We start from the raw sequence: 11,191 nt of genomic DNA, 5'->3' as shown, positions 1-11,191 counted from the left end.
GGAAAATATAGTTATAAATATCTTTTAGTATTTACAGACACCTTCTCTGGCTGGGTAGAGGCATACCCAACTAAGCATGAAACGGCTCAGATGGTGGCTAAGAAGCTACTAGAAGATATCTTACCCAGGTTTGTTTTTCCTGCCATGATAGGATCAGACAGTGGACCAGCTTTTATCTCGCAGGTAACGCAGGCAGTAGCCAAGGCTGTGGGGGCAAACTGGAAATTACATTGTGCTTATAGGCCCCAGAGCTCAGGAAAGGTAGAAAGAATGAATAGAACCCTAAAAGAGACCCTTACCAAATTAACCATGGAGACTGGCGGGGACTGGGTGACTCTCCTACCGTATGCCCTTTACCAGGTTAGGAACACTCCTTACACCTTGGGTTTTACTCCCTACGAGATCATGTTTGGCAGGCCACCCCCTATTGTTCCCAACCTTCGAGCTGAACTTCTTGCTGAATTTAAAGATCAAGAACTTTTTCTTTCCTTGAGAGGGCTCCAGAAGGCACACGAGGACATTTGGCCGCGCCTCCGTGCCATCTGCGAGGCTGGCCCTACTCCGACACCTCATCAGTACAGGCCGGGAGACTGGGTCTACATCAAGAGGCACCGCCGAGAGACCCTCGAGCCGTGCTGGAAGGGACCCTACATCGTGATGCTGACAACCCCCACCGCTCTCAAAGACGGCATCACGACCTAGGTCCATCACACCCACGTTCGGCCAGCAGACCCCTCCTCGATCCGGAAGGACTTCGTCACGCAACGGGCCGTCAATCAGGACGCTCAAGCTACAACGCATTTGACCCACCTAATATTGGTAACTGTTAGCTCTGCTTGTCACTGCTCATGCTGCTGAGAGTCCCCACAGCCCCCAAAACATCACCTAGCAGATCATAGACACCAGCTCAGGGACGATACTTAATCATACTTCCCAGAGCCACCCCAAGGACACTTGGTTCCCAGAACTTTACATAGACCTCCAGACTCTGCTCCCCTTGTCACCATATGCCCCCGGATTCCATGCGCAGAACCTTTATTTCTACGTCTGCCCCGGCCACTCTTGCTCTAGCACATGCAGGGACGCGGCTGACTACTTTAGCGCCTCCTTGTCATGTGTCTCGATGGGGCACATCTGGTGGACCCCACCACGCACCAGAGATCTCATTGTGGTAAAGCGGCCCAGTGGCCCCCGACCACCATATGCCTGGGGGTGCGGTAATCCCACAGTTATATCCTTTACAAGCCAAGGTGAAAAAACAACAGGATGGGAGAGTGGAAAAACCTGAGGACTCAGGATATACGACCGGGTTAGGCTGGGAGCCAAGGACAAGGGAACATTATTTACCCTCTGAATGCAAGTGACTCCCCTTGCCCAGCAGTCCCCCATGGGGGTAGGACCCAACCAAGTACTAGTTCCCTGACCTGCCCCCGCCCGGGCGGCCATGCCCAGAAACACCCAGGCCCCGGCCACACAGCCCTCCATATCTCCTGTCCATACCAGAGCGTCACCCGCATCTCCTGCCCCAGGTCACAACTTACTATCTGATGCAGACCTCCTGTGGAGCACGGTTGTTGGAGCATACCAGGTACTAAACACTTCTAGGCCCGACCTGACCAAGTCCTGTTGGCTCTGTCTAGATGTCCGGCCCCCATATTACGAAGGTATTGCCATTAAAGGCAATTATACAACAGCCTCCAACTCTAGCTCCTGCAGATGGCAGCAGGCTACTGCAACACTAACCCTCCAGGCGGTAACAGGGCAGGGCACTTGCATAGGCCACGTGCCCCCCGGGCAGTCACATCTCTGTAATGAAACCGTAACAGTCCCCAGGGAGACAGTGTATCTACTTCCCCCGCAAAAATGCATGGTGGGCCTGTTCCAGTAGCCTCGCTCCCTGCGTCCACTCCCAAGTCTTTAACTCCTTGAAAGAAGGCTTCTGCATACTCGTGCAGTTGATCCCCAAGCTAGTGTACCATTCGGGGAAAAAAATACTTAACAGGTTAGGCTCTACTAACCCCCGAAGTAAGAGAGAGCCTATTACAACCCTAACTCTGGCTGGGCTCTTGGGACTGGGATTAGTGGGGGCAGGGACCGGAATATCCTCACTCGTCATCCAGGACAAAAACTACAGAACCCTAAGGGCAGCCATTGACTTAGACATAGAAAGAGTTGAGAAATCAATTTCTCATTTATAAGAATCCCTTACTTCCTTATCAGAAGTAGTACTCCAAAACTGAAGGGGATTAGACTTATTCATGCAGCAAGGAGGACTATGTGCAGCCCTAGGGGAAGAATGTTGCTTCTATGTTGATCATTCGGGGGTCGTAAAAGAATCTATGGCCCTCATAAGGGAAGGGTTACAAAAACGAAAGTTAGAGAACAATCTCAGTCCTGGTACGAGTCTTTGTTCAACTGGTCTCCCTGGTTAACTACCCTCATCTCGGCCCTTTTTGGACCCCTCACCATCCTGCTCCTACTAGTAACCCTCGGACCCTGTATCATCAACAGGCTGGTCTAGTTTGTCAGGGACCGCATGGGGGCCATCCAACTAATGGTCCTCCGTGCTCAGTACAAGGCCTAATAACAGAAGAGGACAAAATAGAAATGCAGCCGGTCCCATGATCGGGTCTGCAAGCTACATGACAAGGGGGGAATGAAAGAGTGAACCTAGACTGGCCGACTCCATTTTGTTCTGTGTCCTCCATCTTGAGTGACTATGTCCCTGACATGGCCCCCTTTCCAGGAAAACCACAGAAAGAAATTCCCGCTCAAACCTCACACCACGCCTCCTCCCCTTGAGTAACTTCCTGCTCACCCGTTTAAACTTCCCGTTCAAACCACGCCCAGCAACCTGCACAACGGGACTCTGACCCTTCCCCAGCCAATCGGCTAAGGCCACAACCATCACCCCTCCAACTGCCCCTAGATCTCTATAAAACCTTTGTGCTTTTAAAACTCGCTCTCTCTCCGGCATCTCACCGCTGCATCGGTGCAGGTAGGGGATTGAGCTCCTGCTAGCTCGAATAAAGGCTCTTTGCTTTTGCATCGGACTCGGCTCCCTGGTCTTTGGGGATCACGAATTCTGGGCATAACAATATCATCTAAATCCAATATGGATGAGACTCATCCTGAGGCAGAATTCCTCTCCAGCTAGGAACCTGTGAAACCAAGTTAAGTGCTTCCACAATAGGATGGTAGGACAGACTAGAGACAGACATTTGCATTACAAAAGAAAGAAATTGGAAAGAAGGAAAGGGTGGTAAGTCCCATGAAAGCAAGGGAAACTGAATGAGAGCTTAAAGCCTGAGAATAATCCCCTTTGGCCCCATGCTGCCTTTAGCACCACCTTTGGACCCCCAAAAGGGGGTCCAGTTGGGGATGGCCACTGTTTTACTGTCTTGCCTGAGAAACACTCTCCAGCTCTACCCGGTGGTGGTCACACCCCCCGGGGCTCTGGGTAGCCCCGCCCCAGAGCTGTGGGTGGAAGCCATCTGGCCTGTTGTAACAGATGATAGCCTCTCTTTTGAAACCCTGATGGTACCCCTAATGATCTCGAATTGTTTTCAGGATCATTCTTTCCCTGTCTTGAAGAATAGCTTTTGTTCCAACCTAACAGCTCTGTGGTCCTAGTCCTATAAAATGCAAGACGTCCAACAGCCTTTCTTCATTCCATCCATCTCCATCCCCTTCAGTTCAATGGAGTATCCCTGCTGGGGTGGCTGATTAGTTCTACGGTTCATATCCACGCTAATCTCTTTATCAAATGGTCAGTAAGCCGTACCTTTAGTTTCTTTAAATATGCTTTCTCATTTTTTGTAATGTGGACAGTCTTAGGATTTTCCAAAGCTTTAAATTCTGGTTCCTTTTTGCATAAATTCTATCATCAGTTCATATCTCTCTTATTTTACCAATAAGCCATCAGGAGGAACCAAGCCACTTCTTCAACACTTTGCTTAGAAATCTCAGCTTGAGATTTCACAGGGTACAAGAACAAGATTACAAATCAGCCAAATTCTTTGCTACTTTATAACAAAGATCACCTTTCCTCCTGTTTCCAATAATCTGTTCCTCATTTCTGCCTGAAACTGGAATGGCCTTTACTGTCCATATTTCTAGCAACATTCTATTCATGTACTATCTAAAAAAAAAAAAAAAAAGGCATTCTCTCCTGCTCTCTTCTTTCTGAGCCCTTGGCAAAATCACCTTTAGTAGTCTCTTCACAACAATATTGAGTTTTTCCATCATGCACCACCCCCCCCCCCCCCCCACCCCCCACCCATTATCCACTTCCAAAGCTGCTTCCACACTTTTAGGTGTTTGTTACAACAGTACACCCACAGTTAGCCTGTGCTACTGTAACAAAAATATAATAGACTGGGTGGCTTAAACTAACCTTAACAATAAAAGTTATTTTGCCAGCAAAAAATGGGTTTACTCAGAAATAGCAGATGGGTGCCTGTGTGGCTCAGTCAGTTAAGCGTCTGACTTCGGCTCAGGTCATGCATTGTCTCACAGTTTATGAGTTAGAGCCCCGCGTCGGGCTCTAGGCTAACAGCTGGGAGCCTGGAGCCTGCTTCAGATACTGTGCGTGTGTGTCTCTTTCCGCCCCTGCCCCATTCTCACCCTGTCTGTCTGTCTCTCTCTCCCTCTCAAAAAATAAACTTAAAAAAAAAAGTTTAGAAATAGCAAATAGCAGAGATTGCAATTCAGGACGTGCAAGCTACTGCAAAACCATACATAAGTTCAACAAACAAAGGAGAGGGATGTTATTTTAGGAAGAAGAAAGAAAGAGGAGGTCCGGAAGGATTGTTTTGAATGAAAGGCCATTGGAGAAAAGCAAGAGTTCAGGGTGATGACTTCTCATTAGCTGGTTGCAGAGGGAGTCAATGTCTTGTAGAAGATACAATATACATCTTTTCTCTGTTAGGGCCTGTAATTGATGATTCTTTCCTGGTGATGATTCTTCTGTTGGGGCCTGTAATAGACACTTATGTTGGGAGTCTATAATGGACAGTTCTTCCTATAACTGACATTGAGTGGTATGTCTGCCCTCTGTCTTCTTTAGTGAGGTTTTCCTTTATTAATTTTCGTACAACAAACATTTATTTCTCACACACGCAGGCTGGGAAGTCCAAAATCAAGGCACCGGTAGATGTGGTGTCTACCACCCTATTCCTAGTTTGCAGATGGCGGCCTTATTGCTGTATTGCTGAGAGAGAAGAGTAAAGGTCTCATCCCCCACCCTTTTTTTGTTTGTTTGCTTAATGTTTATTTATTTATTTTGGGAGGAAGGGGCAGAAAGTGGGAGAGCCCACTTAGTGGGGCTTGATCTCATCAATCGCTTAACCAATTGAGCCATCCAGGCACCCCTGGTCTCGTCCCCTTATAAAGGCCCTAATCCCATCAAGAGGCTCCACCTTCATGACTTCATTGAAATCTAATCACACCTTTCAAAGGCCCCCACTTTCTGAAACCAACACATTGGAGATTAGGGCTTCAACATACAAATCTGAGGAGAATACATTCATTCAGCCCATAATGTAGTTTATGATTACATTTTTTTTTTTTAATCAAAGGAGTTTGCTTAGGGATCATCTATAGATCAGAAGACTGGAAAGAATTAGAAGCATGGGGCTGCCCATCCATTTTTGACTAGTAAATGAAGAAAATGATCATAGGGATTAGAATTTACCCCAAAATAATTCCCATTGAGCATTTCTTGCATACCAGGAATATGCATGCATTATCTCAATTAATCCTCACAGCAATTCTGCAAGTAAACTCAGATTTTTGGAGGTCAAGATTTGGCAAACTCATATGTGCCCTATTATCCAATTCTCAATGTATGCATTCAGGATTCAGAAGGCCAAGAGGAATATGTGATGTATTCCCACGACTAATGGTTCTGTCTCAGTCTTATTTCTGTTCTCTCATGGTTCCCATATTAACTCTTTTCAATTTTGCTCTTGTTTGGAATCCTTTCTTTGAGCACAACATTGCAAAAAGGGGAAGATGAAAGCAAATTTGTAAGTAAGCTCTTTGCAAGTAAGGAGATACCACCTTTATTTTTTAGGACAAGGAACTTCTGCCAGCCCCGGTGGGACCTCTGTCCTCCCAGGTCACAGGTGAACACGGAGACTAGTTTCAGGTGTGAAGCTCAGGTCTGTCTGCTCCCAGGAGATGGCAGCAGCAGCCACCACAGCCTCAGTCTGCTGGAGATAGCAGACAGGATTCGTCCTTTTGCCTCTTGGCATCCAAGCCTAGAAATTCCTGGTATTAGAGACCACTTTATCCCTCCCTTGGTTTGCTCGGCTTGGTTGGAGCTGAGGCACAGGGAATGCAGGAACTGGCAATGATTCGTCATCTCATAAACGCCTAGTTTTTTTGTAAACACTTTGGTCTGAACTGTGACCTTGAAGCATGTGTGAAGGAGGACCAGGAAGTCTCTGGCCAGAGAAAAGAGCTTCAAAAAGAAACAAATACAGTTGACCCTTGAACAGGGTTAGGGGCACCAACCTCCCTCCCCACTCTCTTGCAGTCCAAAATCCATGTATAACTTTTGACTCCCTAAAAACTTAACTACAAATATCCTACTGTTGACTGGAAGCCTTACCCATAACATGAACAGTGAATTAACACATATTTTATCTGCTATGCATATTATATGCTGTATTCTTACAATAAAGTAAGCTAGAAAAAGAAGAAAACATTATTAAAATCACAAGGAAGAGAAGATACCTTTACAGTACTGTACTATACTTATCAAAAAAAGAAATCCACTTATCAGTGGACCCATGCAGGTCAAAGCCACGTTATTCAAGGGTCAGCTGTAGGAACTTAAACACCTACATCCACACAGGTGTAAATGCAGAACCCCAGCTCACAGTTTGGTGCCACACAGAGAATATAGAGTCTCAACCCAGCCTCCCAGCTACCAGCCAGCTGACCTTGTCACCGAACCTGTCAGAGCTGCAGTTTCCTAGCAATCAGCTTAGCATGGATGCAGTGATGTAAAGTGCCTGCTAATTCTTAAATTATGAGTTACTGTACTTTTATTTTCTGGATTCAGTAAGCTTGGGCCTTCGCCCTTTCAGAATGTTAAAAATCCCAGACACAACAAGTGCTACAGGAGCCAAGTAATCCCAGGTGAGCACATATCCTGGTTCGGCGAACACTGCCAGGAGGTGGGCAGGAATCCCAGGAAATGTCTGAACACCACGCAGCTATGGATGAACTGTCAACTGCTGGGGGTTGCTTTGCAAATTACCACATCTAAATGAGGCTGACAAAATAATATTTCAGAAAGCAATTAACACTGATTCCTGGTGTATTTGGAACCAGAAGTCCTTTTGGGAAAAGTGAAACAGGCTCAGAAAAAATTATCCTACTCCTCTGGGTAGAAATGTTTGAGGTTAAGGGGCACCTAGGTGGCTCAGTCGGTTGAATGTTGGGCTCTTGATTTCGCCTCAGGTCATGATCCTAGGGTCGTGGAATTGAGTCCCACCTCGGACTCCACACTGAGTGTGGAGCCTGCTTAAGATTCTCTCTCTCTCTCTCTCTCTCTCTCTCTCTCTCTCCCTCCCTGTACCCCTCTCTTCCACTCACGCTCTCTCTAAAATAAAAAACATTAAAATTAAAATAAATTAAAAAAATTTTTAAGCAAAAGAAGTGTTTGAGGTTAAGGGAATTCTTAAGTCATGATCTGTCAGTGCTTCTGTCCCATTGTTACCGTCAGGAGCTCAACATGGTTTTTGCGAAAGAGAAAATGTAACTCCTCTCATTTCCTCCCTGCTTCATGACCTCCTTGTCCTGGTCTTCATCACCTGGACTGCTTCAACTTGCATCCATTTATTCAGTAAATACTTACTGGTCCCCTACTATGTGCCAGGTGCTGGGAATATACCTAGCTTATTAAGGAGGTCACAGTCAACTAGTCCCAATATGAAATGGGTTAAATATACAAAGTAGCCAGAAAGGATTAGCATATAAATATAAAATACAAAGTGACAATAGTGGCCATAGTGGTGGTTAGCAGTAGCATTATCTCCATAAGGACACAGGCCAAATATCTTTCCTAATTAAAGCTCTATCTAGAATATAGTAGACTCATCTAGACTAGACCTACAGGTGTTAGCCCCTGTGAGTCTGTAAGGCAACCTCTTCTTCCCCTTTCACATGAAAGTCATCATATGAGAATCCCTTTCTGAGTTAAGAAACTTTGGATCCAGAAAGACACTTTATTATTTTTGTTTATTTATTTTTGAGAGAGAGAGAGAGAGTGAGTGGGGGGTTGGGAGGGAAACAGAGGATCCCAAGCAGGCTCTGCGCTGATAGCACAGAACCTGATGCGAAGCTTGAACTCATGAACTGTGAGATCACGACCTGAGCAGAAGTCAGACATTTAACCGACTGAGTCACCCAGGCACCCCTAGAAAGCCACTTTAAATGGAAATATGTACTATGTCACCTGACATGAAAGGATCAGGCTGACTGGGGATGACTTCTTTATGTTTTCTGCGTTAGGACATCAGCACAGTTGATGATCGGGTTAAATAAGTTTCAGTGTTAGCTGAAACAGAGAACTACAAAATGACCAAAATAGAAGAGCATAGTGACAGTGAGTTCTAGGTGGTTCTGCACTAGAAAAGAGAACCAGATCCATCATGCAGAGCAGGTCAGAGAGTAAGGGAACAGGGATGTCGTGGGACAAGGGACTCGGCTGAGCTGCACAGTACACAAAAGAAGCAAACCAGTTCTCCTTGTTCCCCAACATCTCAGATCAGTCGGAGGAGGTCAACTGAAGTTTGTCTTCAGAGAGACACCAGATGCCTTCATACTGTTGGAACAGGACCAAATCATTTCTCAAATGCAAATTTTTATAGAGACCTTACATTGATAATTTTCATTTATTTTCTTCCTGTATATTTCCAAATAAGCTCAAAATCATCTCCTGTCCCTCCACCTCTACAACCAACTTCCAGCAATGCCACTTACTAAAGGTAGAGCACAAAGGTCAAGAACCTCTGGCCTTTGGCCTAATTTTATGCAATTTCATGTTCAGGTCACTGCTCTAAGAGCCCAAAAAATAACCAGCATTATAATGGGATTCTCTGGTGAGCATTTTCAGAGAGATGCCACTGAGCAGTGGCTCTCATTCTTGGCTGCATGTTGGAATCACATGGGGAGCTTTTAAAACTTCCCACACCACATCCCCAAACAGTTACATATCAGGGGTGGGACCTAGGCATTGATACATTAAGTTTCTCAAAAGGTTTCTCTTTTTTTCTTTCCCTTAAAATTATGGATGTGGCTTTATTTACCAAAGATGCTGGCTGGGGCTGGTTCTGCCAGCCAGGTGCTTAGTTTCTCAAAAGATTTCTACGTGCAGCCAAGGTTGAGAACTTTTCCCCCTTATGCTTACAGGAAGCTTACCTGACAGCTAAGCTCTCCTTCTCCCTTTGGAATTTGTCTTGAGAAGTAAGCATCAGGAAACCAGATGCAGCAATGGCAGCTAGTTTGGACCTCCACTTAGTCGTAAGATTCCCATTTTAACTTTCCCACCTTGTCCACCAGGTCTACAATGAAAAGTATTTGGTACTTAAAGTTGTGTTTCAGGGAGAATTGATAACAGGTGATGCCAGTGTAAACGCCATGCTCTAGAGACCCCACATTCATCCTAAAAGCAAACAGAAATGCTTTTTTAAATCCCCCATACTAGGTCTTTTTCCTCTCCTTTTTAAAATTTTTTTTTTACATTTATTTATTTTTGAGAAACAGAGTGAGACAAAGCGTGAGCGGGGGAGGGGCAGAGAGCGGACACACAGAATCTGAAGCAGGCTCCAGGCTCTGAGCAAGCGGTCAGCACAGAGCCTGATGCGGGGCTCGAACCCACAGACTGTGAGATCATGACCTGAGCCGAAGTCGGACGCTCAACCGACTGAGCCACCCAGGTGCCCCACCTCTCCTCCTTCTTTACCCATTTTTCTCTTCCCCTCTCTTCCTACCTATCTCCTTCACTCCTCTCCCATGCTACCACTGACTCTCTGTCCTATTCCTCTTACCCCTTGTTTATCTTTCATTACCTTCTGCATCTCCCCGTTCCTTTTGCATCTGACTTGACTCCTTTCACTCTTCATTGTCTTTTGTCCCCCTTACCCACAACACAGACCTCTCTCCTCTGTTTCATCATCTTTTCTGCTTGCTGCTCCTTAATGGACTATGCTATAGAATAAAACCGTTGTCAGATATTTATAATTACTGAATCAGGTATTTGTTGTTAACTTTAAAAGCAGATAAGTCGTGGGGTTCCTGACTGGCTCAGCCACTGAAGCATGTGACCCTTGACCTCCAGGTTGTGAGTTTGAGCCCCCCCCCCCGTTGGGCATAGAAATTACTTCAATAAATGAAAGCAATTAAGTTCTGAAAATGCTATATATGTCTCTCCAAGGAAAAAGAAAGAAAAAAAAACTTGCTCATAGCATTCTTTAAATACTAACTATAATAATTATTTTTCTTATAACTTCCTTTATTGACCTAAGATTACTTTTGTCATGTAGTTCAGTGACCCTCAATACAAAAATGGTTCTTTGTTCTTCAACAATCCGGACAGCAGTAGCTGACACCACCTTAAAAAGAGAAACAAGCTAAAAACAGTAGTTGAGTGTATGCACCCTGAATTGCATATTCAGTTGCAAAATCATCATTATCATTATTATTGTAATTGCAGAGAGGAGGCATTTAAATAATTGTTCAAAGTATCTTCTTGAGGAAATACGTAAATCAGGGCCAGCTGTCACAAATCAACCTACAATAATAATCCCGTATGTGCATCCTCAGTATTCATAGCAACTCTACAATAACAAATTTGTGCATTCATCTAATGTCCTTAAACAACCTAAAAAATAACAGACAAACCTTGATCAACTCCAGTGTCTCGCTTGGTAGTTGACCTATGCTTTTAAGCCGTGTCCCTGAACAACCTTAGAATCAGAAGCCACCAAACAAAAATTGTACCACCAATTCAATGACAAACTGGGTGGGTAACCCAACATCTACCTGCTCTGTTACGGCAACAATTCTGGGTACACAAGTAGAGTGGAAACAGGATAGATAGACCAGCAGACAACTAAAACATTTAGGAGAAATATCCACAAAGATAGACAAAGATTGACTTGAAACTTGTAAACAA

The sequence above is a fragment of the Panthera uncia genome, chromosome A2 (assembly GCF_023721935.1).
Source record: "Panthera uncia isolate 11264 chromosome A2, Puncia_PCG_1.0, whole genome shotgun sequence".
Lineage (NCBI taxonomy): Eukaryota > Metazoa > Chordata > Mammalia > Carnivora > Felidae > Panthera > Panthera uncia.
The sequence above is the reverse complement of the archived record's forward strand: the minus strand, read 5'-3'. Positions refer to the sequence as shown.